The sequence below is a fragment of the Malania oleifera genome, chromosome 2 (genome assembly GCF_029873635.1).
Source record: "Malania oleifera isolate guangnan ecotype guangnan chromosome 2, ASM2987363v1, whole genome shotgun sequence".
Taxonomy (NCBI): Eukaryota; Viridiplantae; Streptophyta; class Magnoliopsida; order Santalales; family Ximeniaceae; genus Malania; species Malania oleifera.
In genome coordinates, this window is record NC_080418.1 from 2,013,477 (window position 1) to 2,033,831 (window position 20,355).

The following is a 20,355-nucleotide window of genomic DNA, read 5'->3' on the forward strand; positions in this document are numbered from 1 at the left end:
AATAAAACACTCTCATTGAGAAATAATTTTCAAAGCAATAACAAAGAGAGGATCAAAAATTAAGTTTGGAAGATGAAAATAAGATTTAAAATTTGAGAGAATTTTCCCACTTATCATCTTGCTAATTATGCATCAGTCGACCGAAGGGTGATCCCTAAGGTCAATCTATGATCTTGAGTGTGACAACCCGATTAAAATGGAATTTGAATAATTAAGAGGGAGAGAAATAGAAACAGGAACAGAAGGAGGCCGTAGACTTTGTCGACGAATACAAGGGTTCGTCGATGAATTCGACGAGTGCAGAAGAAAATTCGTCGACGAATACAGGGCCTCGTCGATGAGAAAATACCAAGAGGGGTTATGAGGCAGCCTGAATTTCGTCGACGAATACAGGGTCTAGTCGAAGAATTTAATGAAGGACTCGTCGACGAGGTGACGTGTCTCGTCGACGAATCTGACCCTATATATATATATATATATATATGTAAAAATCGGATTTTTATTTCATTTCCAAGCTTCCTCTCCACTCTCTCTCTCTCTCCTCTTCGGCCCTTTCACTCTCTCTCTTTGATTTTGGCCCTGCCAATCGCCGGATCGAAGATTTGAGGCTATCACGACGCTTCTGGCGAAGTTCTCTACGAGTTTGCCGAAGCGGATCGTTGGGAAAACGAAGTTAGAAATCATTCCTGGGTTGAGGTAAGGCTTTTTAAGCCAAATTAGACATTATGGTAGTTATAGAAATTGATGTACGCATGAAAATACTGATGTTTAATACTGGGAGTTTTTAGTTTCAGGGTATCGATCAGGAAATCATATGGGGGTTAGCCTAGGACATTTTGGGGGCTTCCTCAGTAGTCAGGTAAGGGAATAAACTAAAGCAGTTATTTTCCACGCAAGTTATTATTAATTATGAGCACATTTATTTTTCAGAAAAACATATGCTATATTTGTTTATCATATATGAAATGCATGTTTGGAAAATACTGCTATAATGATTAAAAAGCATATGTATGTATAAGATGCTAGAAATGATGATTTTAGAATATGAGGTATGACTTTAAACGGCATATGTGTAACATGAAAATTATTTTTATGTGAAGTGAATCATTATATGAATGATTTTACGAGCAAAGCATATTTTCAGGTATCTTGAAAAAGACGAGTTATGCTATATTGAGTTTGACGAATATATGATAAATGAGTTTTTTTCAGAATGTAATACCTAAAACGATTTCGGCACGAGGCCGTATTTTATGTTATCGATATGAGGCTGTATTTTATATTATCGGCACGAGGCCATATTTTATGTTATCGGCACGAGTTATGTTATTGGCGCGAGGCCACGTATTTATGTTTTTGGCACGAGGCTGTACTTATGAAACTATGAACGATACTATATTACCATGTACTATATGTTATTAGAACTAGGATGTTAGTTTAGTTCAGTTCAGGAGCTCGGTACCGTAGCTATATGTAGATCAGATATCTACGTTCATATTAGTGCTAACCATCCCACGAGGGGATGGGAGATGGATAGTCGATGTGACTTTCAGTAGTGTGTGGACGTCCACTTGGCAGTCCGGACCAGGGTGTGGCGGGCCCATCATACTTACAGACATATTTGACTCAGCAGTGGTCGGCCAGCCATTATCGGGTCCCACCTTCGGGCTACACAACGCGTCATGGGGGGTAATACATGACACCAGCTAGCTATTCATCCTGAGTATATTTTCAATATTACTGTTATAACAGATGTTTTATGTACGTTATGAGTTATTAACAAATATGAAAAATGTATGATTATTCAGTATGATATGATGAACGTTTTTTCCGATCTATGAGATGTACTGTATATGTATAAATGCATTAAATGTTCATGTTGCCACACAACTGTATTTAGTTTATTTTCCCTTACTGAGAAGTGTCTCATCCCCAAACTTAATTAATTTTTTAGGAACCCCTGAGAGACCGACGGGTCAAGGCCACCGTTGAGCTAGTGAGATTACCCTGTGAAGAGGGTAAGATTTTGTAATAGGGTCAGAGTTATTTTGTGTGCAACCCTAGAGATATTTTGATGTATATGAGGATGTATAGAAGTACAATTTTATCATGTTACAGAAAACTCTAGTATTATGCTTTATGGATGAATGTTTGGATTTTATGTTTACTGCTGCGTAGATTTCCGCTGTGTTTGACAGATGTCCTCGTTACCCACGGGTTCGGGATGACCATTTTTATTTATTATGTTATATTTTATTAAGAGTCGCTACATTGAGCATATAATCCCTATCATGCATGATGCAGTTATTACAGACCATTATAGTTACAGACCAAATAATTAAATGCATTTACAATAAACATAAATATCTCCTTCTTCTTTTGCTCTTTGTGCAAGGAAAATGCCGGATGATGCGAGCTTTAAGTTTCGTCTAGGCTTCCATTAATCCTCTTCCATGTGTGTGATATGAATCATAAACCTATTCAAGTACTAGGCACACACATTAGATCCAAGTGCTTTGTCAGCATCAAAATAGGGATCAGACTCAAAAAGTCAACAAAATTAATCGAGGCCCATTTTAAATATCCCCGGGCCCATAAGCCTTTTAACAAACTGAGGCCTAGTACTCATTTTTAAAACCTACCTGGCCCCGTCTCATTTTAAACCATTCTGAGGCCCAAATTCAGTTTTTAAATACGAACCCATTTTTAAAACACCTGAGGCCCAAACCCATTTTAATAGAACCCATACGTGACCCAAGCCTAGTACGTGCCAGAGCCCATGTGGCTCACTTGAAGCGTTTCCGAGTTCACACATCCCCATGGGTTGACTCGTCCGAGTCAACCCTATTCCCACTCACCAAGTTCGGATGAGTTAACTCTTCCTTGAACCTTGACTAACCAAAAACATTAACCCTAATCTAAAACCTCAACAACAACATTATTCAGATCATCACAAAGATCAAAACAACAATATTCAAATCATTATATGACAAATTTTCATACCACACGCACACATCAAACTTCAAACAAAAATAAATCTAAAAATAAAAGTCAAAAATGTAAAAAAATAAAAAATCAAAAAAGAACTTATTTGGTTTCTTTGGAAGCTGGAGAAAAACCCTCTATGCTCCCTGAGTTCTAGACCGATTTTCTCCTCCAAGACCCCTTTGGGTGTTGGCCATTCGCCATTGTGATAGAAGGTAGGCTTTGTTTGAGTTTTCTAAGAGAATAAATATTTTGAGAGGGGAGAGGTCATGAGAGTTTCACAGGGGAAAGACTAGAGGGAGAATAGCGTATTCGAGATGGTGGGGATCTAGGGCTTTAGATGGAAGATGTTTTTCTAAGATGGGGTTTGAAGGGATTTAGGGTTTCTTTTTGTTAGGTTGCAGAGAGGAGTATAGAGAGTGAGGGAAGAAAGAAAGCGTGAGAGAAGATAGAGAGTGAGAATGAATATGTCTCCTCATAATCAAATTTGGGTTTCTACGAGAAGCTTTGTGCCACAAGTCTTGTTTTATATTGAGTTGTCGCGACGTCCCGGGAGGGCATGTGCCCCGGGCGGCGAAATTAAAATCAATTTTAATTTTCAAGAAAAAACATGAATATAGGAGTCGCCACTAACCTTTAGTGTGGTTAGAACACGTGATTACTACCCCGTTAGGGGTAGGATGGGTCTACGTTACCAGAGCTGGGGTCGGGAGTTCAGTTACGCGAGGGGAAGGTACGAGCACCCCCTACGCGCCCGTTCTTAAGAACGGTACCTAATTAATTTAGAATTATCCCTAAGTTAATTTAAAAAACTCTTTAAATTACTTATTTTATGAATTTATAAATATACATGGAAAATAAATAACTAGATAAATATAATATATACATATATATATATATATATTCCTTCAGAGCTTAGGGTACGTGATGCCCAAAGGCTCATACCCCCGCAACAAAATCATAGGGATAATGAGTAAGAAAATACACTCCCAAAATTTTGAAATTGTATATAAAATTTTTATAGGAAAATACTAGTATGGGAGGTTTTAATATATATTAATAAGATAATAAACTAAGAAATTAAATTACCATAATACATGTAATAATAATAGGGATACATATATGCTATATATACTATATAATAATAAATTGCTTATAATACCTAATAACTTACCCTAATAATAACCCAACCTAATAGATGGTAATAATACACGCATAATAATAATAATAATAATAATAATAATAATAATAATAATAATGTAACTCATATCATAATAATACTAAACTTAGAGTAATAATAATAATGATACTATATCATACGTAACAATAATAACAATAATACTAATAATGACAACAATACACTACCATATAATAAGATATTAACATCCTATAAATACAATAATAACAACCTGGAAATAATCAAAACCCTAAAGTTAATATTCAATATATACACATATGGAAACAATTAATCCCTAAAAAAAAAATAATAATAATATGGAAACAATTTGAACCCTAAAATAAATATACGATATATGCAATAATCATTATGGAAATAATTGAAACCTTACCATTAATATACAATAACAATATGGAAACAAATTAAAGCCTATAATACACATGCAATATATACAATAATGGAAACTATTACACAAGCAAAATCATGGGAAACAATTTAAACCCTAAAATTAATAGATAAGATATACAATAATAATTATGGAAACAATTTAAAACCTTACCATTAATATATCATAATAACATGAGAGACCAATCACACCCTAAATAAAACACATGATGAACAAAACCCTAAATGTATCATTAAAATCCTAAACAAAACATATAATAATCTAAACCCTAAATACAAAATATACACTAAAACAAATAATAATAATAATAATAATAATAACCTCAAAATAATATACCACAATAAACATGAAATAATATAACAACCTTAATTAAAAATGCTGAATAAACACATAAATCATATACATAACAATATAACAATATTACTAATAAAATACAGATAACGATAATATATAGTCAATATAAGATATATATGTATATACATGAATATATATATATATATATATATATATATATTAACACTAATCATTAAAATAATTATGTATATGTGTGAGTGTTGTGTGTTTGTGTGTGCAGGGACTTACAAGGGGGTCAGAGGATAGCCGCGAGGCGGCTAAGGCTGGATCTGCGTTTGCTGCTACGGCTGGAACAGGGGAGAGGGTGGTTTGGCCTAAGAAGATTCAGTCACCATGTGGCCGGAAGCTGGAAGCTGGTGCAGTGGTTCTCGGGCGTTGCTGCTCTGCTATGGCTGGTCAGAAATTTCCCGACTAATTGCTTGCTGTGAGGGCCGAGGATAGTGGAGAGTGATGGCCCGCGGGTTTGTTGTTGGTGGCGGAATGGTGGCTGGCCTCCTCGTCTAGTTGCTGGAGTTGCAGGAGGAGATGGCGTGACTGTGCGCCGGGAGTAGGTGGTTGTGCTTGCAGGTTCGTCGGAGATGGGTGTGGCAGTCGGTGTTTGCAGGGGAGGCCACCGGTGTTGGTCGGTGCAGCAGGGAGGATCTGGAGCGGGAGGAAGTCACGGCTGCGGGAACTTCCAACTGGTATGGCAGTTTTGATAGTGCAGAGGACGGTGGCTGGAGCTCTCGTTTGTGGTGGCCGGTGACTTCTGGCTTGCTGGATTGCTGGAGTGGAATGGAGAATGGAGAGAAACAGAGAGTGATGGAGAGGGTCGTTGTGGGCGAGGCTGGGATGGATTCGAGGAGACGACTGGCAGGAAGAAGAAGAAGAAGAAGAAGAAGAAGAAGAAGAAGAAGAAGGAGAGGACGAAGAAGTTGAAGAGCAGCGGCTGGAGTTGCCGCTGCTGCTGTGCGGCCCCCTTGGCCTCTCCGGCCTTTTTTTTTTGTGTTTCTGCAGCGCCCCCGTGCTGGACTGCTGTGCGCTGCCCTCGACTACGTTCTATGCAGCGCCCCCCTTTGGCTGTGTGAATAAAGCCTTTATATAGGCATTCCCCAAAACCCTAGACCCACAAATAAAATAATAATAATAATAATAATAATAATAATAATAATAATAATAATAAAAGTAATAATAATAATATATGAAAATAACAATAATAATAATAATAATAACAAAGTAATAATAAAAATATATGAAACTAATTTGTAATAATAGAAAATTAATAAAAATAGTAATAAAGTAATTACAATAATATATGAAAATAATAATAATAATAATAATGATAATAATAAATAATAATAGAAAAATAATAATCATAATAATAATAATAAAGATAATAAAAATAATAATAAAAGAGTAATAAATAGTGATAATAATAAAAATAATGGTAATATTAATAATAATAAAAAGTTTATTATATTAGGTCTGGGAAAAAATGGGGTGTCTACATGAGTAATTTCATTATTTTCATTTCGCTTGCGCACAAATACACATTTGTATCCAACGGGTTGGACATCTTCTAGTGTTTAGACTGCAAGTCCAAAAACTTCTCTTTTTAATAGAGAGTTTAATTCTGATGTGATAACCTCTTTCCATTTTGGCTAATCACTTTTATATCGACTATCATTAACAGATTTCGGTTTAGGATCCTCATTACTTTTGGTAATGTCATTACTTCTGGTAATGTTATTACTTCTGGTAATGTCATCATTATTTATGATAATGTCATAATTACTTCTAGTAATGTCAGTAGCTACTGCATATGCAAATGTGTTGTGGACAACAACTTTATTTCTATTTCACATTTCTTCTGTGTAATGAATTGAGATCTCATTATTATTTTCAAGTACCTGTTCCTTTTCAAGGGATATCTCTTCAGAAGTTTTCTCTTCAAGAAATTCCTCTTCAAGAGGTTGTAACGACCCAGCCCTTTATACGGACCCAGGTGTCACTCACTCATACCAAATTACCTGTACCTGTTCAAGATACATAGACAACCTACCCTAAAAAGGGGGTGTAAACCATACATAATTATAGTGTAAATGTCGCGGAAAAACATAAACATTCATTGAGATTTCTACTAGACTTATACCAGAGTTTACTAATACATCCACAAGTACATAAATCCAGACATAGGATAAATCATGTTATTACAATCCTCCAGAAAGGACCTTCATCTAAGTATAATACATGATTTGAATGCTTACGTAAGCTAAACCAAAATACAATCTCCCCAGTTCCTTTAGCTATTAGGACCGACGTACTGATGGACCTGAAAACAAAGGTTGTATAATAGGGTGAGACACCTCTCAATAAGGAAGAAAGTGTTACAACAGTGTGTGACTACATATATGCATATTTCCATACAAACTCATACGTTTGAAACATTTGTTTATAATACTGTAATATATAACATTTATCTACACATCAAATATCTAAATTATGCATATGATTATTAGAACACCTCTAGCTTGGTATGACAATCTGCCTGTTTACCCAGTGGCACGGGTTGTGCACTGATTGCCTCTGACAGTGTCCTGTTCGTGCAGACAAAATCGAGCATCTTTTATGATCCGAATGCCCCCTGTTTTATTTTTACCAACAGCTTACTAACTCCTTGCAGGTCGACCATATAACATACCCATACTGATTTCTCATGTATGGTTGCACTGTACTGCCAGCATCGGTACCTAGCCCTAAGAGTTTATTTTAACCCCCGAACTGGAGTATCTTTCAACCCCTTTTACTCAAGTTTCTTTCAACTTCTTTTGGTCACAAGCTGTGGTTCCAGTATCATATATACAATTTATAGCAAAATATAGTAACCTGTGCAATTCTAGTATTTTCACAATTTCAGATAATCACATTAGGTTCAAATCGGTGCCTATCCACTCAGTTTACCTCTTTTTGTTTACTAATATAACTCGGTGCATCACCGGCCTCTATTTTTTCCACATACTCAGTATAACAAATTGGAACTCCGTTCCTATAATCTATATCAATAGTATAGAAAATTCATACATTTCCATTTCAACATACTCTGTATAACAAATTGGAACTTTGTTCCCATAATCTATATCAATAATATATAAAATTCATACATTTCCATTTCAACATATATCACACGAGTTTAGTCCAAAAAATCCGCTAAATGATATAAATCCAGTAAACGTCATTTGAAAGGAAAAGTAAAGGATACAAACATCTCCTATTACAATATAAATGCAAATAAGTGTTTTTCGTAAGATTTGGAGATCATACGCTAAAATCCTCATTTTTACCAAAAACCATAAAATCGTAAAACCAACATTTCTACTCGGTAGAATTCAGCAAATAAGCAGTTAAATTATACATATAAGTATAAACTAACTTTTTAGCGGTTTAGTTTTTCAAAGTAACTGTTGTAATCAAATTCCCCTTACCTTAAACTCAAAACGAAATTTCGCATGAAAACAATCCAAACCGACAACTCGGGATTCTGAAAACCTAAAACCACAGAACATAACCTTATTATAATTTCGACTACTATCCAAATATCCAATCAAAGTTAAGATCAGATTCTTACCTCAATTTTTGGGAAAACCCGAAAATTCTCAAAATAATGATCCGATCAGCTAAAGTTGTAAAACTTCTTCTTCTGATCCCCACGGGAACTTCCATTTTTAGAAATGAGCATCAAATGGTGAAGATCCTTAGAGAGAAAGAGAGAATTGCATGTTAGAGAGAGAGAGAAAGAGCTTTTGGGAGCAACCTTAGCCCTTAAGCAACCAAAATGGATATTTATAGGGCCTTTGACCAAGTCCAACTCGTCGATGAGGCGGCGTCTTCGTTGATGAATCCACCACATAGCTCGTCGACGAAGCCATCCCTTCGTTACTGAGCCCAAGTTTCGAATATTTCTTTGATCCGCTTGGTATTTGCTCGTCGACGAGGCTCTGAAGGACTTCGTCGACGAACATGACTCCTTCGTCAACGAACCCAGCTTATTTTGGGTTTGGATCTCTACAGAGATTCCTCTTTAAGAGGTTCCACAATAGGGATTTCATTTTCAGTTTATGAATGTCGAATGGATTATCCACCTCTATAATCTCTTTTGGAGTGTTTGCAAATTTCAATTTTCTCCTTATAGGAGTTTAATCTTTTGCACCAACAGGCCTTCCACGCTTAACTTGCGGTTGAGGTTTATTAGCCGGTTGTTGTCCTTCAAGGACATCAATACGTGGTGGAATATTTGCAGTAGGTATATGAGATTTTAGTATGACCTTGGTATTTGCAAAAGAATCTGATAACTGATTTGCAATCCCTTGAAAATGCATAATCTTTTGAACTTCAAGTTCACTATATGATTTGTGCGAGAACCTAAATAAGATAAATTTATGACATTTCATGTGATTTCATGTTGTGTTGCAGGCAATGATTTTTCTCCCCCTAATGTAGGGAATGATGCTTAATTAAAGTGATAGTTATTTTCCTTTAAGAGCAAGCAATACACATGAAATCATTTGATAAAAAAATCTTGTCCTTTTAGTGAATGACCATGTTAATTTTTTAATGATTATTCGCATCATTACATCTCCAGGATGTACAAGATAATCATGTCAAAGAAATAACTTTAGGTTATTGCACTTCTAGTGCAAGATATTATATAATTTTACTACTGCTTTAATCTTTGGATAATACGGTCCAAAAGATAAAGTTGTCAATTTTCTAAATTCTGCTTCTTTCCATAAACAATGGAAATAATATGAAAAAAATATTTACAACCTTTATTTGTAGTTTCAATATGATATCTTTAAAAATTAACTGATTTCTTCTGGATCCTGGGGAATATAAAGATTCATTGATTTGTTATAAAGTACCATTGGGTAACATTATATTAGCTCTTTTGGAGCTTTTAATCAAATTTGTAGAAACAGATATTGCATTGACATTTATTGAAAATATATTTAAGTAATGAAAGTATTTTCTATCTCAAAAATTTGTGTGTGTTGTAGTTCTGTCAGCTAAACAAACTTTTTCCTTAGAATTGATCAAAGCAATGATAAATCCAAACATAATATTGCTTACTTTGCATCATTATTTGATTTGCAAGAAAATCAGTAACATTTATTTTTACTTCTTTACTATTTTCTTTTTCATTTATAGAGGCTTGGTATAGATCTATCAAGTGCGTGGGCGTATGACAGGTATATGACCAATGACCATTTTACTCTGCATCCGTAGCATTCATTTTCATGATGCGTATCATTGATTATCCCGCTTCTGGGGGTCATCCCTCTTCTGGGGGTTATCCCTCTTCGAAGGGATCATAACCTCCCGTCTCGATGCCAGTGATTATTTTAATCACGACCACAACCATGCCCACGACCATACCTTTGTCCTCATCCTTGACCACGAAATGTTTCCATATTCATTTTAGGGAATAGGGTTGAACTAGTTGGACGAATTTGGTAATATTTTATCAAAAGTTCGTTATTTTACTCAGCAACAAGATATGATATGAATTCAAAGAATTTACTAAATTTTCTATCCCTATATTGCTGCTGCAGGAGCATATTAGTGGGATGGAAAGTAGTAAAAATCTTTTCAAGTATGTCTTCGTCAATAATATTTGTCACCACATAGTTTTAGCTTTGATCTAATTTTATGTAGAGCTGAATTATATTTACCGATTGTTTTAAAATCTTGTAACTTCAGGTGCAACCATTCATATCGAACTTTTGGTAAAATATGATGATCAAATATATCCTTTTAAATTTTCCCATAGGATAAGTGAGTCTTTAACAGTGAGGTATTCAGTCTTTAATTCTTCCTCTAATTAGAGAGATAACAATTATGAGAGAGAAGAATTATTAATTAGATGGGGAGCTAAATATAAAATAAAAGAGGTAAATACATTTGAGCCCATGCATGATTATATATATAATAATATATAATATTTTCTTAATAAGCCGCCCACTCCATGCACTTTCCACACCCTATCATACATACATGCGTGAGGAAAATCATGACTTTTGACGTGATCCTGCAGGGACGCGACATTTCCATCTAAAATAGTATTTTTCAAATTCATTCTATTTAAATGGACTTTGACATAAAAGATATATGATATACAATTTTTGTCTTTTGATGTCAAATAAAACAAATTTTAGTTTACTTATGTTTGACATGTAAATAAGTTAACAATAAGGCATTTTGTAAAAACAAAATGTAAAAGCCAAAATAAAATTGCGACAATAATATTATTTTCCCCCTTCTAGAGGCACTTAAATATGTTTTTTCATGAATATTATTTTATTTTTATCAATTTTTACTTTTCAAGAGTATGATCCCAATTTATAATATTAAATTGGGTAATAATTTAACACCTTTTCAAGAAGTTAAATATACTATTTCATATAAAAAATAAATGTGTCACCTCTTCAGGAGGTCAATTTGAACATCTCTTCATGCGGTTAAAAATATATCCTCTTCAGGAGGTAAATTTATAATATTTCTTCAAGAGATTAAATATGCAGATAAAAAATTTAAATATATAGTATCTCTTCTGGAGATTAGATATATAGCCTCTTCAGGAGGATTATATTTTTGAAATATTAAATATATATATATATACGGGAAAATTATATATATAGCCTCTTCAGGAGGTGTATCTTATCATCTCTTCTAGAGACTAAATATATATAGCATCTTCAAGAGGACTATTTTACCATCTCTTCTAGAGATTGATACTTTATATATATAGGCAGTACATAAATAAAATCGACCATTAAGATAGTATAAATAGAAATAAAACCGTCCATTAAAGTGGTATAAATATATAGAAATATGTAAGTTGGTTAGAGTCACGTTATAGTGATTCCAATAATAATAATAATAATAATAATTATTATTATTATTAATTAAATAATATAATATAATATTAATGTTCCAAATACAACATTCTGAACGAGGTATGGCCGCTATGAGTTCTTGGTTATGTTGTTCGGATTGACTAATGCTTTTGTTGCATTCATAGACCCGATGAATAGGGTTTTCCTTGAATATTTGGATCGGTTTGCAGTAGTGTTCATTGATGATATTCTAGTCTATTCGAGAGGAGCATGAAAATCATTTGAGACTAATACTTCAGTTGTTAAGGGAAAAAAAACTTAAGCTAATTTCAAGAAATGTGAGATTGGAGAAAGTTGTATTTCTTGGACACGTAGTATCTAGGGATGATATTTCAGTAGACCTGAACAAGATAGAGGCGGTAATTGATCGAACGAGACCGAATATTGTCCACGAGGTCAGGAGTTTCTTGCGATTGACAGGATATTACTGGCGGTTTGTGGAAGGTTTTTCCAGACTATCAGGTCCTCTAACATGATTGACCAGGAAGAATGTGAAGTTTGAATGGACAGATGACTGTGAGTAGAATTTTCAGGAATAAAAGCAACGCCTCGTCGCCGCCCCATTTTTAACCATTTCATTAGGAGAGGGTGGATTTGTGATTTATAGTGACGCATCTCAGAAGGGGCTGGGGCGTGTTCTGATGCAGTAGGGAAAAGTTGTGGCATACGCTTCTCAGCAAATTAAGGAATATGAGAAGAACTACCCTATGCATGATTTAGAGTTAGCTGTAGTGGTGTGTGCATTTAAAACCTAGAGGCATTATCTGTATGGTGGGAAGTGTGAAACATTCATAGATCATAAAAGTTTAAAGTATTTCTTCACGCAGAAGGAGTTGAATATGAGGCAAAGGAGGTGGCTGAAATTGATTAAAGATTATGACTGCACCATTAGTTACCACTCAAGGAAGGCTAATGTGATAGCTGATGCCTTAAGTTAGAAGTTAGTAAGTGCCTCAGTATCAGCAGTGGTGGCGTAGAATTAGATTAGAATGGATTTAGAAAGACTTGGGGTAGAGCTGGTAGAAGGTAATCATCAGACATTTATTGCTAATCTGATATTTCATCCCACTTTATTGGAGAGGATTAAGATTTCTCATATGCAAGATGCAGAATTGGTAAAGATTAGGGATAAAGTGTAGAGTGGACAGGGAGTCGATTTTAATATTTCGAATGACGGAGTTTTGAGGTTTCGTGGCAGATTGTGTGTACCTGATAACACTGAAATTAAAAGGATTATTTTAGAAGAGGCGCATCGTTCCCTATATATGGTACATCCAGGAAGCACGAAAATGTATATAGATTTGCAAGTATTCTTCTAGTGGAGCAATATGAAGAGAGAAATTAACCAAAATATGTAGAGCAATGTTTGACATATCAACAGGTGAAAACTGAGCATCAGAGATCGGTGGGACCGTTACAACCACTTCACATCCCTAAATGGAAGTGGGTGCACATTTATATGGATTTCGTCACAGGATTACCGCCGGCACTTCATGGACAGGATGCTATCTGGGTAGTCATTGGCTAATTGACGAAGACTGCCTATTTTCTTTCCATTAGAGTGAACTACTCCATGGGTAGATTGACAGAGTTGTATATAAAAGAGATAGTCAAACTGCATGGCGTACCAGTGTTCATCGTTTCTGATCGAGACCCACGATTCACATCTCAATTCTAGAAGAGTTTATAAGGAGCCTTGGGTTCTCAGCTGACATTCAGTACAACATTTCATCCTCAGACCGATGGACACACATAGAGGACTATACCAATACTGGAAGATATGCTACGGGCTTGTGTGTTAGATTTTGGAGGCAGTTGGATTCAGTATTTGCCACTAGTCGAATTTGCTTATAACAACAACTATCAGGCTAGTATCGGAATGACACTGTATAAAGTTGTATGGTCGGAGGTGCTGATCTCCGTTATACAGAGACTAGATTGGTGAAAGACATATTTTTGGGTCAGAGATTGTGCAGCAGACTTCTGAGAAAATCAAACTCATCCAAGAAAGGATCAAAACAACCTAGAGTCGACAGAAAACTTATGCTAACACCCGCCGATGAGAACTAGAGTTTGGTGTAGGGGATAATGTGTTCTTGAGAAATGCACCAATGAAAGCAGTGATGAGATTTGGTAAGAATGGTAAGTTAAGCCCTAGGTATATTGGGCCGCTATGTGGGTGACCGCCGACTCTTCTTAAAGTTAGGTAGATAATTCAGTAATTCCAAGAGAAGGTTGTGATAAGTGTAAGTCAGCAAATTTTGAGGACGAAATTTTTATAAGGAATGGAGAATGTAGTGATTCCAATAATAATAATAATAATAATAAATTAATAAATAAATAATAATAATAATAATAATGATAATTAATTAATTAAATAATATATATATATATATATATATATATATATATATATATATATATATATATATATATATATATAAACAATCCTTGCTGATTCTTCAAGAAGGATTGAAATTTGATTTCATTCCAGAGAGGCGCCCCCAATATTCTTGCATTCTCTCTCTCTCTCTCTCTCTCTCTCTCTCTCTCCTCAACTCACTTTCTCTCTCCTTGATTTTTTTGCGAAATCAGCGCTGATTGAAGAACGGAAAATATCCCTTATTTCCAAATTCAACCACCAACATTTTAACCAGAGTGAATTTGTCATTTGGGCGTCGTAAGCACCACTCCTAGGATAAGGTGAGGAGAACACATTATGTGAGGCATATTTTAAAATATTCCAGATTAAATCTAAATATATGAATTTAATTATATTTAGGTGATTTAAATATATGTCTGGGTTTGAGATATTTTGGAATTAGATTAAACTGCGGGGATTTGATCATATTGGTGTTTTTTTTCTTTAAATATGTTAGGATTAAATTTAAATATGGAAAGTGGATCATACCCGCATTTTCTTTAGAATTTAACTGGTTAATGGAAGCGTGTGAGCCTAGGGATGTTAAGATAGTAATTATACTGAGGTTGAGCTAATTGAACTAGGGTATGTGAATACATGGTTTGTGCGAACGCCACAGACACTGCTTTAGTATCCCTGCAAGCATTTCTCTAGGAAGCAGATAAGGGGATAGATTATGTCAGGTATTTTTAGAAAATTCACTGATTAATTCATAGTATTTAATTACAAAAATTATATATATAATTTTTGAAAATATTCAAGCATATGAGAATTATGATTATGAATTATTATATTTTTGGAAAACCGGGTGTTTGAGTTGAGTAAACCCTAGAAGTTGATTTAATATTATTTTGTAGCAAAATATATTCTTCCTAGATAGTTAACATATTATAGAATAATACTCAAATTGCGTGGCATGAGTATAAATATTTTACTACAGCTATTAGCATGTCAGATTATTTTTATGATTACACAGAACAAGCATGATTTGATAACGATTTTTAGAAAAACTATAAACAGTACATAAATTATGATATTTTTCAATATATCATGACAATTCAGTTTTAGCCAGCCTAGTGTCGTGACAATTCAGCTTTAATCGGTCTAGTGTCGTGATCAGTTTTAATATGACAATTTAATTAGAAATTATAAAATGACAGATTTGATATAGAAACATGTATATGCCAAATTTTACTCAGATGTATGAAAATGATATTTATGTAAAGAAATATCATGTGGAATGTACTATATGATAGCAAGATCCTGATGGATCGTCCAGACTCAGAGGACGGTACCGTTGCTATTCAAATTAGACATCCAGTGCAGCCACACTTTTAGATATGGTGTAGGTGGATGGCAGTCGATTGTGCCTTAGAGAATAGTAGAGTAGCCCGTTAGCAGTCTGGACCAGGTTGGGTATGTAGTGACCTGAAGAATAATAGTATTTAAATAATAAAGAGGAACAGAAATGGAAACAGTAACAGAAGGAGGTAATCGACTTCGTCGACGACATTGTATTTTGGAGGTAAAATTTCCAAGAAAATTTTCCAAGCCTCGTCGATAAACATAGGGATTTCATCGACGAGGGTACTTCAGGATCTCGTCGGCGAGGTCCCATCTCGTCGACGAGAAGATACCGAGAAGGATTTTTGAGGAGTCTGAAATTTGTCGATGAAGGTGCAGGTTCGTCGACGAACTTCCTACAGGACTTGTTGATGAGGTGACATGGCTCGTCGACGAATCCCGCTGTATAAATAGTGCTTAAACTCAGTTTTTACATAGAATTTCAGCGCAGACTCTCTCTCTCTCTCTCTTCTCTCCTATGACCTCTCCCTCTTATCTCTTTGATTCTGGTCTCGTCATTCACCGAATTGACAATCTAAGGCCACCATGACGCTCTTGGTGAAAGTGCTTTTCAAGTTTGCTGGGGCGGATCGTCGGTGGGATCGAGTCGAATTTCTTCTTAGAATCAGGGTAAGCCTTTTAGTCAAATTTTGGCCTTCTGTCAGTTATAGGAAATGATGTAGGCAAAGAAATATTGATATTTTGTTCTGGCGAATGTTGTTTTTAGGGTGTTGAGTGGAGAACCCTGCAGGTGTAGGACCCGCTACAGTAGGGGGATTTTAGCAGAAATCAGGTAAGGGAAAGTATGCTATGCTAGGTTATTTGCGTATGATTTCAGTATAAAATTATAAATAATCCATCAGAATATTATTCATAGAAGAGATTTATACAGTTTATCAAGTATGATTAATATGTTTAAAATTACTGTGTGGCTTGAGAATATAGATATAGTACAGAAATATGTTCTACAGTATTTTCCTGAGTTATGTTTTACAGAATATATAAACAGTGGATATGTTTTATAGTAATTACAGAATACCATGATCATATAGTTGATACAAATACAGTTTATAGTACCATGACATATAGTTTTACGGTTTATTTCAGAAAATACAATCGATATAGATACAGTTCATCACAGCGTCATGGTTTATATAGTTATTACAAATTCATGGTAAAACAGATAGTTGTATATAAAGATGTATTATATAATATCAGACCCTGTTAGACCATACAGTTACAGAGCACGGTACCGTAGCTACATACATTATATAGAGTGCAACCACCTATTCAGATAATACGTGGTATAAAGGTCGATCGCATAGAGCCCATGAGTGGACAGGCTCCCCATCAAAGGGCTGATCAGACCTGTTCCTAGTTGGCCAGCCAGGGTAGATCCCGCCTACAAGCCGCACAACCCTGTCATGAGGGGTTAAATCATGACACACAGTTATCTACAGGGAAGATTTCAGTTATTATTATGTTTATACAGATTTATAGAGATAGAAAATATATATATATATATATGTAAAAACCCGAACTGTGATATATGGGTTTATTATGTAAAAGAGGGGTAAAAATGGAATTTGCACAGACTTCGTCGACAAGGCCATAATTCGTCGATGAAGGTAGAAGGCTTTTCGTAGACGAAATTCAGAGGTTCGTCGACGAGGAAAAGCCGAGGGGTTTGGAAAATTTAAATATCAGGGTTTGTCGACGAAATCGTTGTCTCGTCGACGAAATTCCTGAAGACTTAGTTGACGAAGACACCAATTCGTCGACGAAGCCTCTCGGGTCAAAGGTCTTTATAAGGATATTTTTGATTGCTTCTTGGCCAAGTTATGGTTTTCCTCTCTCTCTCTCTCTCTCTCACTCTAGGATTTGAAGCTCTCTCTCTCTCCTCGATTGCTTCATCGTTTGTCGCCTGAATCGCAAATCCAAAGTTACTACGAGGATCAGTGAAGGATTCTCTACGTTTCTAGTGGATCAGAATCTCGTTTTGGAAGATTTTGGGTTTTGGGCTAAAATCAAGGTAAGGCTCGGTTTTCATTTTTGATTCGGTATATGTGTAGTAGTACGGATTGTAAGTAAGTATTGTATTGTGGTTTGTAGGTTTTGGAGTCTCGGTTCGTAGTTTTGGGGACCGTAAAGTTCGTAGTTGGATTTAGGGTTAAGGTAAGGGGATTCTGTTTATATTAGTCCATTTTTGAAATCAGGATCGGTAAGCTTGTAGGCTATGATCATATGTATGTTTTGGCTACTTATTTGGGGAAATCTATCGGGTAAAAATGCAGGATTTTTGGGTTATAATTTTTGAAAAAATTGGGGATTTCGGGTGTCATCTCTACCTTGTTTGGAAAACGGTTGGTTTTGTTGAAACTGTATTATTGAGGTGACCGTAATCCACATTTGCATAAACTGTATACTTGAAAATATAATTGATATGATTTGCCGTAAACCAAATAAGTTTGGTATGTATGGATGTATGTATTTGTTCCAGGTATTTGTAAAACAGCTATGTGGCGGCTAAATACCGTACGCTGAAATGTATAGGGACGCGAGTTCCAAAATAATTCCAGGTTTTGTGAAATCGGCTATGTGGTAGCTACTTACCGTACGCCGAAACAGCTACATGGCGGCTAATTACCGTACACTGTGCCATGGATCGGTTAACTACCGTAGGCAAGAGTGTCCAACTCTATATCTGATGGTGTGAAATATCACCAGTCTAATTTCGGTTGGTCACCGAAGTGGTGTGAGTTATATGCTACATCGTATGAAGTAATGGATTCACTGTGGGCCTAGGTCGTCGCAGCATAGTTTTGCATGTGGCAATGTAATCGTGGTGAGACTAGGTGACCTTGTGTAGTTGCGTATGTAGCAATGTAATCACTATTGGGCCTGAGTCGTAGATCTTAGTAGTTGCATGTGTAGTAATGTAATCGCTGTGAGACTAGGTGACCTAGTGTAGTTGCGTATGGAGTAATGTAATCACTATTGGGCCTTGATTGTCGCAACGTAGTTGCGTATATAACAATGTAATCATTGTGAGACGAGGTGACCTTGTGTAGTTGCGAACTAGTGTGACGACACTGACCGTATGTATGTATGTATATATGTTTTGGTATCGTATGAACTTGAATGGTTTTTTTGAAAATATTGGAACTGTATGGAATTGTATGAAACTATACGGAATGTTTCAAACTATATCGTATGTATAGTGTTATGAAGTATGTAAAATGACACTGGTATGCCACACACTGATATAAACTGTTTTCTTCCTTACTAAGAGGTGTCTCACCCCAAATGTACGTACAATGTTTTTCAGGTCCTTCAAGTAGCGGTAAGTAGCATCCTAGCATCCGGAAGCAAGGGGTGTCATAGCTATTGCTAGTACCTTTTAGGTACGAGTTTTGGTATTCAGGTTGTCAAGATAGTTTGAAGACACCTGGGATACGTGTTGTAATTATGGGAATGTATGTTCTAGTTTGTATAGACTCTGGTATGATCTTGTTTATGTATAAAAGACCATATTTCTTTGCGTATCTGATGAGTAGGGATTGGTATGAGTATGTGTATAGGGCAACCGTGTACCCTACGGGGTCGGACCCTCTTATTTGTATTGTATCATGTATGTTTAAATTGAAACAGAGACATGTTAGGTTACTAAATTCACCCCCGAGTCCCATCTCCGGGTTCAGGGCGTGACATATATATATATATATCTATTAGAAATATTTTGAATAGAAACCTAAAGTATGGAAATGCTAAGCAATAAATAAAAGATGATGGTTTATATTACTGGTATTGTATTTATAGATTCATTGATACATGATTATATAGTAATAGATTTTCATAGTATTGTAACTCATCTGCCACACACTAGCAGTAACATATTTCGTCTTACGGATCGTTGGCTCATCCCAATTACTTTAACATTTTTCAGGTGATCCAAGTAGGCGAGTAGATTAGGCTTGCAGATAGAGGGACCTCAGTATTGTCTTGACATTAAAGTGAGTACTTTTGAGAGTATTTTTGTATAGCTCTAGCAGGTTGAGGTTATTTTTGGGGAACAGTCATATATGTATATTTTGGGAAACAATTTAGCACTCTGGTATTGTACATAATTACATATGATTATGTTATTTGATTTCTACTTCTCACTGCTTAGGTTGATGATTGAGTTTAATCCAGTACGGTATGAGAGCATTTTAAATGTTATAGTATATATATAAAAAAAAAACCCAAGTTAAATAGCTGGTTGTTACAGGGTAGGCCAATCGTACTTCAGTTTCAATTCCAGTTTAGTTTGACTTAACCTGGTAGGCCAGCCATGGTTAAGTCCAGCCCTCGGGCCGCACAACCCGAATCATGCAAGGTTAATTCATGACTTAACCTTCCATCTAAGGAAAAATTTCAGAATTATACAGATATAACAGATGATTTACATGTATATAAAAAATTTTTATGACTCAGTATGCTTATATTGAAAAATACGATTCTATAAGATTTTCATAATTATGAGTACAAATTTACATGATTTATCAGTTATAATTAATTACTTATAGTATATATTTATAACACATCAGAACTCATGTTATCACACACTGATAATAATCTATCCCATTTTACTGAGAGGTGTCTCACCCCAGAATTCTAACATCTCAGGAAATCCAGAAAGATCAACAGAGCGAGCTTTGAGGTAGAGGAGATCTTAGTATTGTGATATTCAGGT